The sequence below is a fragment of the Arachis ipaensis genome, chromosome B02 (assembly GCF_000816755.2).
Source record: "Arachis ipaensis cultivar K30076 chromosome B02, Araip1.1, whole genome shotgun sequence".
Classification (NCBI taxonomy): domain Eukaryota; kingdom Viridiplantae; phylum Streptophyta; class Magnoliopsida; order Fabales; family Fabaceae; genus Arachis; species Arachis ipaensis.
This window is the reverse complement of record NC_029786.2, coordinates 69548813-69559268: the sequence shown is the minus strand read 5'-3', so window position 1 is coordinate 69559268 and position 10456 is coordinate 69548813. Positions and strand designations below refer to the sequence as shown.

General features: G+C 37.3%; 1 long non-coding RNA gene across 1 annotated transcript in view; it reads right to left on the bottom strand.

Moving 5' to 3' along the window:
• Positions 1-10456, bottom strand: part of LOC110268879 — a 23691-nt gene that overhangs the window by 7543 nt on the left and 5692 nt on the right. Inside the window, exon 2 of the long non-coding RNA XR_002357577.1 lies at positions 8802-8804. This is a non-coding gene — a long non-coding RNA (uncharacterized LOC110268879). The remainder of the gene's footprint in view (positions 1-8801; positions 8805-10456) is intronic.

Here is a 10456-nt window from a genome sequence, read left to right as displayed (position 1 = left end):
TTTTGAACTTTTAGAAATTATATTCTAACTTCAAGCTTTTAAATATTTTTATGTTTATCTCAAAACTTTTATAGATTACTAAAATAATAATTTGTAATTTGTAATTTTCAAAACTATCCTTATACTTTCATAAAATATTCGTTATACCTCTAGACTTTTTACTTAATACCTAAAGAAAACTTGTTAGTTAATTAAAGTATTATTCTTGACCTTTTAGAAATTATATTCTAACTTCAAGCTTTTAAATATTTTTATGTTTATCTCAAAACTTTTATAGATTACTAAAATAATTTTACATAATTTGTAATTTTCAAAACTATCCTTATACTTTCATAAAATATTCGTTATACCTCTAGACTTTTTACTTAATACCTAAAGTACCCTTAAAACTTGTTTAATTACTATTTTTATTCTCGATCTTTTATAAAAACATATCTTCATTCTCAAAATAAAATTAGTGTTGGTGACATAACATCTCCTCAAAAATCAAAATTCTTACTTGTGATCTTTTTAAAATATCTGTTTGATTTTTAGTCCAATTTCAAATGATTATCAATTTTTCACAGCTTTTAATTTAATATTTCAACCACTAAACCACATCAAATTTATCAATATTTCAAACTTAAAAATAGCCCCAAAATACTCACAATATATCAGTTTTCACAGTCTCATTAAAACCAAATATAAAACACTAAATTAACAATATTTCATCGAAATTCAAACAAAATCATTCAATTTCAAGCCCCAATTACCCAAACAATTACAGAACAAAAACATATTTAATTATACAAAATTATCAAGCCCTACCTTTATATGACAACTACCAAACCAAAACACCAAGCTTTTTGAATGAGAAATAAAAAAAAGAAAATGTTAAAATCAGCTATTCCACTTCCAAAACTTTCACTTGGTCGAGCCATGCATGGAAGATCAGTGGTGCCATTATTGATTTTTTCCAAACAAAAATGACATCAATGTAAAAGAAAAAAAAATACAAATACTTTAATCAGTTTAAATTTTCTACTGAAATTACAAATCTTAAGAAATTAAATACCGAAGGTTCATGACTTTCATCGAGATTTCACGTTCTCTCTCTCTTCCTTTCTTGGCTTCGTTGAAAATGAAAGAAAAGAAAGAAAGTGCATATGTGTTTAAAAGAAAGGGGTCATGTGTCAGGTAAATGTAACACTCTACCACACAGAGCCTTACGCTTAAGTCGTAAAGCAGAGGTGGCAAGGTATTATAACCTCTAAAAGAAAAGGATATGTACTTAAATATAGTTGGATGAAATCATATCTAGGAGTCTTGAAGGATAAGCTTAACAAAAATGATAAACAGAAAATCATGTCACACTTGCATGGATATTCGTAAAACGGACAGGTAAAATCGAAAGAAAATTGAAAACATATATACATATCAGAGTTTCAAAACTCAGATAGCAAGCTCCAGACTCGACCTACGAAGCTAAGGCCAGCCAGAGTATATAATTATATAAATATACAACTCAAAATAAAACTCAAACCACAAAATAAACACCTGTATCTCCAAGTTAACCTCTAGGAGGGACAAAACACAAATATGTACATGCAGAGATTCTATAAACATATATACATAGCATAAAACAAAATATGACAGTCCAAAAGATAGTTCTTCGCTTGTAAGGAAGGTCTCCAGACGCTCAACGAGGTGCTTCTCGACCTGCATCTAAAAACAACAACATAGTATGGGGTGAGAACCAGAGGTTCTCAGCATGGTAAAGGTGCCCGCATAGTTAATATAAAAGGTCCCGGGAGAGCCAGAGGCATCCCTAGAACTTTGACACTCAGATTTCAGCTTAAGAATTCAACTAAACCAAAAATTAGGTAAGTGGTCTAAGGTATTCTAGTTCTGAAGCTAACTTTAACTAATACTTCACGTTCTGTCTCCTCCAATCCTCCGAATCACTGGTGGAACGACCCCCTCCACACCTCTGCCAAGAGGGGTTTCTCAGAAAATATACACATACAATTCAAGCAAGAAAAACACAGATAGAGAAGCATTTACAACAGGTAGAACAAGTAGCAGTTAAGCAAAATTAAACAGCTAAGCAAACTAAAATAATGCACACTCAAACAAAGAAAACAAATGCGTATGATGTATGCCTGTCCTATGGCTGATGAGTCTCATCTGTCGGTTATACAGCCAACCCGACATGTCCTGGTAGTTAACCATTTTTTGGCAGTATCTCCTCTAAAACTCAAATTTCTACCACCCATCAAGGGTCCCAACTATCAAACCAAACACCTCTCAGTCATTCAAATCATTTCCAGTAACAAATTATTTCAAAATCAAACAAATACCAATATTAAATCTTTTTCTAAACCAACCAACTTCAACATCAAATTATTAACAACAGCTAAACCAACCCCACATTTTATTCCATATACATAATCCATCAATTATACGTTCAGTTCATTCCTATCTTAAGGTCTTCTACCCTAAGTTTTCACGTGACATTAAACATTAACTATGAGAAACCAAAACTATACCTTCGTACAGAATCAAAATATTCGAAGCTCCGGAGAAGCTTTCTGACCGAGCTATCGAAGAAGAAAATTTCTAGAATCGTTTATGCCTCCTAAAACTCCAGTTGGCCGAACTTAAGGGGTAGAGGAGCTACGTCACCGTTAACTTCCACCGATCAAAAATGATACTAAAGTGTAGTGGAGAAGGATACGAATACTTTTACCCGATTAGATTTTTGATTGGAATTACGGATCGTAAGAAATCACAACCAAAAATTTGATGGGGGGTTTACATTCTCTCTCGGTCACGCTCTTCTCCCTCGCCATTTTCTTTCCTTTTTTCCTCTCGCATACACTAATCATATATATATGTATGTTAAAATATAAGTTACCTGTATAAATGACATTAGTAACATAATGATTATAAGAATAGAAGATATATAATAAAATATTATTAGCAAAGCTAAGTTCACTAAAGAGTACCAATATTTACTCATACCGGCTGATAAACCCCATATGTAGGGTTTATCTTGTATTGATTTTAGGGAAATTTTATCACCTTTTACTCACATTTATTCAATGAAATAGCATGGTTTCATGATTGTCTCCTAATTTGCGCTCAAGTGTGAAAACATGCTTTTTAGGTCCTTAATTAGCTAAATTTAATTCACCTTTGATCCCACTAAATGCCTTGATTTGTTTGTTAAGTGATTTCAGGTTGAAAAGGGCTAGGAATGGATCAAAAGAATGGAGAGAAAAGCATGCAAAGTGGAGAAATCATGGAAAAACAAGGATTTGGGATAAGCTCAACGACGCGCACGCGCAGCAGACGCGCACGCGTGAAATGATGAGGTCGCATGGCGACGCGTACGCGCACGTGACGCGTACGCATGGACGGAAATTTGCCAATCGACGTGCACGCGCACTGTACGCGTACGCGCCGATGTCCGCACGTGACCCACTTAAAGTGAATCCGCTGAGGGCAAATTCTGGACTTCCCAGGCCCAAATCCAACTCACTTCTGATGCTATTTAACCTAAGGAATGAAGAGGAATCAATATACTTTTTCACATTAGTTTAGTTTAGTTTAATTTTTGGAGGAAAAGTTAGTTTTAGAGAGAGAAGCTCTCAGTTCTCTCTAGGATTAGGATTAGGTTAGATCTAGATTAGGAACTCTTAGATCTAGTTTAATTTCATGCTTTGATTTACTTTTCCTTGTGTAATTCTTCTTCTTCTACCTTTCCTCTTTTTATTTTTGCATTTAATTCTTGTAATTCTCTACTTTTATATGGATGGACTTTTGTTCTTCTATTTTCATTTCAATGCAATTTATGATTCATGTTCTTTTATTGATTGAATTGCTTAGTTCATTTTACTTTCCTTTTATGCCTTCTAGGTGTTTGATGAAATGCTTAGTTGGATTTTAGAGTAGAATTTTATGCTCTTGGCTTGGGAAGGTAACTTAGGAACTCTTGAGTTACTAATGTCCAAGTGATTGACGATTGGGAGCCATTAATGCTAGATCTCACTAATAGATTTGGTGGGGAACTAGGACTTATGGACTTGGATTGATGTAGCTCACTTGACTTTCCTCTACTATTAGTTAGGGAATGACTTAGTGGGATTGATCCTTGCCAATTCTCATGTTGTGGTTAGTGATAGGGATAGAGATCCTTGACCACCAACCTTTGCCAAGACCTTTTTAGTTGTTAGTTTATTTTCATTGCCATTTACATTTCATGTCTAATATCTCAAAAACCCCAAAACATACCTCATAACCAATAACAAGACACTTTGTTGCAATTCCTAGGGAGAACGACCCGAGGTTTAAATACTTCGGTTTATAGATTTTAGGGGTTTGTACTTGTGACAAACAAATTTTTGTATGAAAGGATTAATGTTGGTTTAGAAACTATTTTGCAACGAGAATTTATTGTGAATTCTAAACCACACAAAAGTCCTCTCATCAAAATGGCGCCGTTGCCGGGGAATTGCAATGGTGTTATGTTATTAGTTATTGTATATATGTGAATATTGTGAATAGTTTGCTTGTTTGATTTAGTAGCTAGTCCTTGTTTTTGGTGCTTTTCGTTTTTGTCTTTGCTATCATGAATTCTCACTTTGGCTATGAGTTTGGTCCTAACTATGTTGTAGGAAATGGGAGCTACAATGAGGATGTGTATCAAGGATGGGATAATCAAAGGTGGGAGGAGCCATATGCATATGATCAATCCTCATGGCAACAACCTCCACCAATGCACTATGAAGAAGAGTCATTCTATGATGCACATCAATCCAATGGCTATGGTGAATATCCTTGTGACTTTCAAGAACCACCACCATATGCCTATGAGCCATACCCTCAACATAACCCTCAACCATACTCACAAGTCCCTTCTTACTAACCACCCTCATATGACCCTAATTCATATCCACCCTACCAACAACCATATGAGCCATATGAACCACACATAGAGCCACCCCCTCCATACTACTACCAAGATGAACCACCTCTAATGTATGCAAATTTTCAACCACAAGATGAATACTACTTTCCACCACAACCTCCTATGGACGAATACTCATGTCCTTCAATCCAAGAGCCATATGACCCTACTCATGATATCCAAGAGGAACAAGAGTCAAGGAATCTTCTCAAGGAAGCATTGGATCAATTTCAAGCAACCATGGAGTGTGTTGTGCAACAAGTGGAAAGAATGGAAAATATTGAACCACCACAACTCTACCAAGAAGAACCACCTTCCTACTATAAATACTTCTCCCAAGATCATGAACCCTTTCATCCACCCCAACCTCCAATAGATGAAATACTTGATGTTCTTGTTCAAGGACAAGAGGAAATGAAAAAGGATGTGTAACAATTCACGGCCGCCTTGGACGAGGTGGTAAACCGGTTAGCATCCCAATACTTGAACACTCAAGGAACTCCCATGGCTACATGTGGAGAATCAAATGAAGAGCACAACATGAAGGAGATATTGGTGGAGAATGAGGGAAGTTGCTTTGTATTAGAACAACTGGAGGAAGCTACAATTGTTGAAGACAAGGAAGAAGTGGTTGAAGACTTAGGAGATGCGGAGCCTCCATGGGAACATAGAGTTGAAGAGAACCCCTCCAAGAAGATTGAATTTGATGCTAAGGAGGAAAGTGCACACCTTCCGAAGCATATTCCATATGAAGAATAGGATGGGATAGAGCAAGAATTGAGTTCCCTTGGCGATAAAGATCAAGCATCAAGTCTTAGTGGTGAAGAATCCTTTGAGCATGAAGAACCCTCTCCCGTTGGATTTGAAAGCATTGAGGAGGTAAATTTTTCTCACTCTCCCTATTATGATTTGAGTAAGAGAAAAGGTTTAGATAAAATTGTTGAACAAAGGATTACATTTGAGAAAACTTGTGAAGAGGTGGAAGTCCTTAGAAATAGAAGGATGGGAATGGAATACTGATAAACCACTATTTTATGGTTTATCTTGTGCTAATTTGAGTGGTTTTTATCAGCTTTTCACCCACTTATTCATATGATTTGCATGGTTTTACAATTCCTTCCTGGATTTATTCTATGATTGAAAACTTGCTTCCTAAAGCTTTAAATTGTGTATTTTAATTTTTTCTTTATTACCATTCGATGCCGTGATCTATGCGTTAAGTGTTTCAGGCTTTATAAGGCTGGAATGACTTAGAGAATGGAGAGGAAGCTTGCAAAAATGGAAAGAGCACAAGAAATAAAGGAGACAACCAACGAGAAGTGACGCGCACGCATGGCTCACGCGTGCGTGCAAAACGGAGAAAATCACAGCGACGCGTACGCATGCTTGACGTGTACGCGTGGAAGCAGATCAGCACAACGACGCGAGCGCGCGCCTGACGCGCACGCGTGGAAAGGGAATTCGGCCAGTGACGCGTACGCGTGACTTGCGCGATCTGTAGAAATTACAGAATACGCTGGGGGCGATTTCGGGCCACGTTTTAACCCAGTTTTCGGCCCAGAAACACAGATTAAAGTCAGGATACATGCAGAGACTCAACACGCTTTCAATTCACAATTTTAGGTTTTAAATGTAGTTTTTAGAGAGAGAGGTTCTCTCCTCTCTCTTAGGATTTAGGATTAGAATTTCTATTATGTTTAGGCTACTTCTCTTCATCACAGGTTCAATATTCCTTTAATTTATTTTCTACCTTTATTGATTCTATTACTTTAATTGTCATTTATCTTTTCAATTTGGCTTATGAACCATTCATGTTAGGATTTTCTTAATTAATATAAATTGAGGTATTTCATATTTGATTTTGCTTTAATTTATTTATGAATGCTTTTAATTTAATTTAAGATATTTTCTCCTTTTGGCTTTGGTTAAGTAATTAATAACACTTGAGTTATCAAACTCAGCTGTTGATTGAAATTGGAATTCTTTGCTGGTTAATTTATACTCCAATAACTCTAGTCTTTCCATAGGAGTTGACTAGGACTTGATGATCAAATTAATTAGTCCACTTGACTCTCCTTTGTTTAGCAAGGGTTAATTAAAGTGGGAGCAGAATCCAATTCTCATCACACCTGATAAGGATAACTAGGATAGGACTTCAATTTCTCATACCTTGCCAAGAGATTTTATTAATTATTAATTTATTTTTCTTGTTATTTAAATTACTTGTTCCCTATTTCAAAAACCAAAAAATATATCTTTTTACATAACCAATAATAAATCATACCTCCTTGCAATTCCTTGAGAAGACGACCCGAGGTTTCAATACTTCGGTTATCAATTTTATTGGGTTTTGTTACTTGTGACAACCAAACTTTTGTACGAAAGGATTCTCTGTTGGTTTAGAAACTATACTTACAATGCGATAACATTTTTTTATATAATTCTATACTAGCAAGAACCAAGATCATCAAAATGGTGCCGTTGCCGGGGAATTGCAAACGTGTGCCTTATTATTGGTTACTGTAAATATTTTATTTTGCTTGTTTTTATTTTCGTTTTTAATTTAGCTATTATGAGTTCTCACCCCCATCGCTTTGAGTTTGGTTCCAATGCTGTTGCAAGAAATGGAAATTATAACAGGAACATGCATCAAGGTCAAAACAATCAGAGATGGAAGGAGCCACGAGGATCTGATCAACCCTTTAGGCAACAACACCCTCCAAGATACCATGGACCACGACCATTCCACAATGCATGCCAAGACAATAGTTATGGTGGACCTCTTCGTGACAACCAACCTCCACCAAATTACTATAGTCAAGAGCCATTCCAGGGAGCGTACCAAGATGATGAATATGGTGGACCCCCTTACCAACAAATCCCACCATATGCTTATGAACCACCTCCTCAACACAACTCTGGACCACCACTCACAAGCCCCCTACTACCAAACACCATCACATGATTCTAACCCATATCCACCATATCAACCACCCTATGAGTCATATGAGCCATACATAGATCCACCCTAATTCCAACCCAGTTACTCCCAAGGACCACCACCTCCATATACACCACATCCATATCCATCAATCCAAGAGCCTTATGATCCTACTTATGATATCTAAGCAGAACAAGAGTCAAGAGATCGTCTCAAGAAAACAATGGATCAATTTCAAGCAACCCTGCGTCAGTTGGACTGAGCAGTAAACCGAATGGCACCCGAAGCTTTCATGGCTAAAGAATCTCAAATTGAGAACAAAAAATTGAAGTGTGCTGTGCAACAAGTGGAAAAGATGGAGAGTGATGAATCACCCTCTTATCATGAACCTTTCCTCCCAAGTTATGAGACCTCATATCCACTCAACCTTTAACGCATGACACTCTTGGTGTTCTTCTTCAAGGGCAAAGAGAGATGAAACGGGGAGTACTAGAATTCGCGACTGCCTTTACCGAGGTAGTAAATCGATTAGCTTTCTAACATCTGATCACTCAAAATACTCCCATGGATACATGTGGAGAATCAAAAGAAGAGCGTAGCATGAAAGAGACGCTAGAAACTCCGGTGGACAATGAGAAACATGGCTTTGTATTGGAACAAGTGGAGGAAGCCATAACAATTGCAGAGGAAGAAGTGGTTGAAGATTTAGGAGATGCTGAACCTCCATGGTAATCTAGAATTGTAGAGTAACCCTCCAATAGGATTGAAATTGATGTCAAGAAGGCCAGTGCACAACCTCCATGGCATATTCCTTATGAAGACTTGGATGGGAAAGATCAAGAAGTAAGTTCCCTTGGTGATGAGAATCATGCATCAAGTCCTCCCAGTGATAAATCTACATCCGCAAACGAACTCCTTGAGTATGAAGACTCTTCTCTAATTGAGTCTGCAAATGATGTGGAAGTCGAAGCCCTTCAAAAAGGATGGACGGGAGTTGAGTACGCTTTGTCAAGAATGTTGGAGACTTCTCCACCTAGGTTGTCGTCTACTCCTTCACTTGAGTGGGTAAAACTTATCTCTATTCATCTTCCTATCCCACTTGAGTACGGTATTCTTAAAACAGACAGCCAACTCAGGAAGCTTTGTGGCATAAAGCGTAAGAGGAGACTTAATGAGCGGATATTTTATACGCTTTTTGGGGTTAATTTCATGTAGTTTTTAGTATATTTTAGTTAGTTTTTAGTATACTTTCATTAGTTTCTAGGCAAAATTCATATTTCTGGACTTTACTATGAGTTTGTGTATTTTTCTGTAATTTCAGGTATTTTCTGGCTGAAATTGAGGGAGCTGAGCAAAAATCTGATTCAGGCTGAAAAATGACTAATGATGCTGTTGGATTCTGACCTCCCTGCACTCGGAATGGATTTTTTGGGGCTACAAGAGTCCAATTGGTGCGCTCTCAATTGCGTTGGAAAGTAGACATCCAGTGCTTTCCAGAAATATATAATAGTCTATACTTTACTCAAGGATAGATGACATAAACTGGCGTTCAACGCCAGTTCCATGTTACATTCTGGCGTTAAACGCCAGAAACAAGTTACAAGTTGGAGTTGAACGCCAGAAACAGGTTACAACCTGGCGTTCAACTCTGGAAACAGCCTAGGCACGTGTGAAGCTTAAGTCTCAGCCCCAGCACACACCAAGTGGGCCCCATAAGTGGATTTCTGCACCATCTATCTTAGTTTATTCGTTTTCTGTAAACCTAGGTTACTAGTTGAGTATTTAAACAACTTTTAGAGATTTATTCTGTACCTCATGACAATTTAGATCTGAACTTTGTACTCTTTGACGGCATGAGTCTCTAAACTCCATTGTTGGGGGTGAGGAGCTCTGCTGTGTCCTGATTAATTAATGCAATTATTTCTGTTTTCTATTCAAACACGCTTGTTTCTATCTAAGATGTTCATTCGCACTTCAATATGATGGATGTGATGATCCGTGACACTCATCACCATTCTCAACCTATGAACGCGTGCCTGACAACCACTTCTGTTCTACCTTCGATTGAATGAGTATCTCTTGGATTCCTTAATCAGAATCTTCGTGGTATAAGCTAGAATCCATTGGCAGCATTCTTAAGAATCCGGAAAGTCTAAACCTTGTCTGTGGTATTCCGAGTAGGATTCAGGGATTGAATGACTATGACAAGCTTTAAACTCACAAGGGTTGGGCGTAGTGACAGACGCAAAAGGATCAATGGATCCTATTCCAGCATGAGTGAGAACCGACAGATGATTAGCCGTGCGGTCACAGCGCACCTGGACCATTTTCACTGAGAGGATGGATGGTAACCATTGACAACGGTGATCCACTAACACACAACTTGCCATAGGAGAAATGGTGCATGAAATTGTGATCTCCATGTTCTTTGTACTTGTGTGAGATTAACAATATATAATTGTATTGAATCCTCATTGTGGCTCTATGTGTGGACACAACTCCGTACAACTAACCAGCAAGTGCACTGGGTCGTCCAAGTAATACCTTACGTGAGTAAGGGTCGA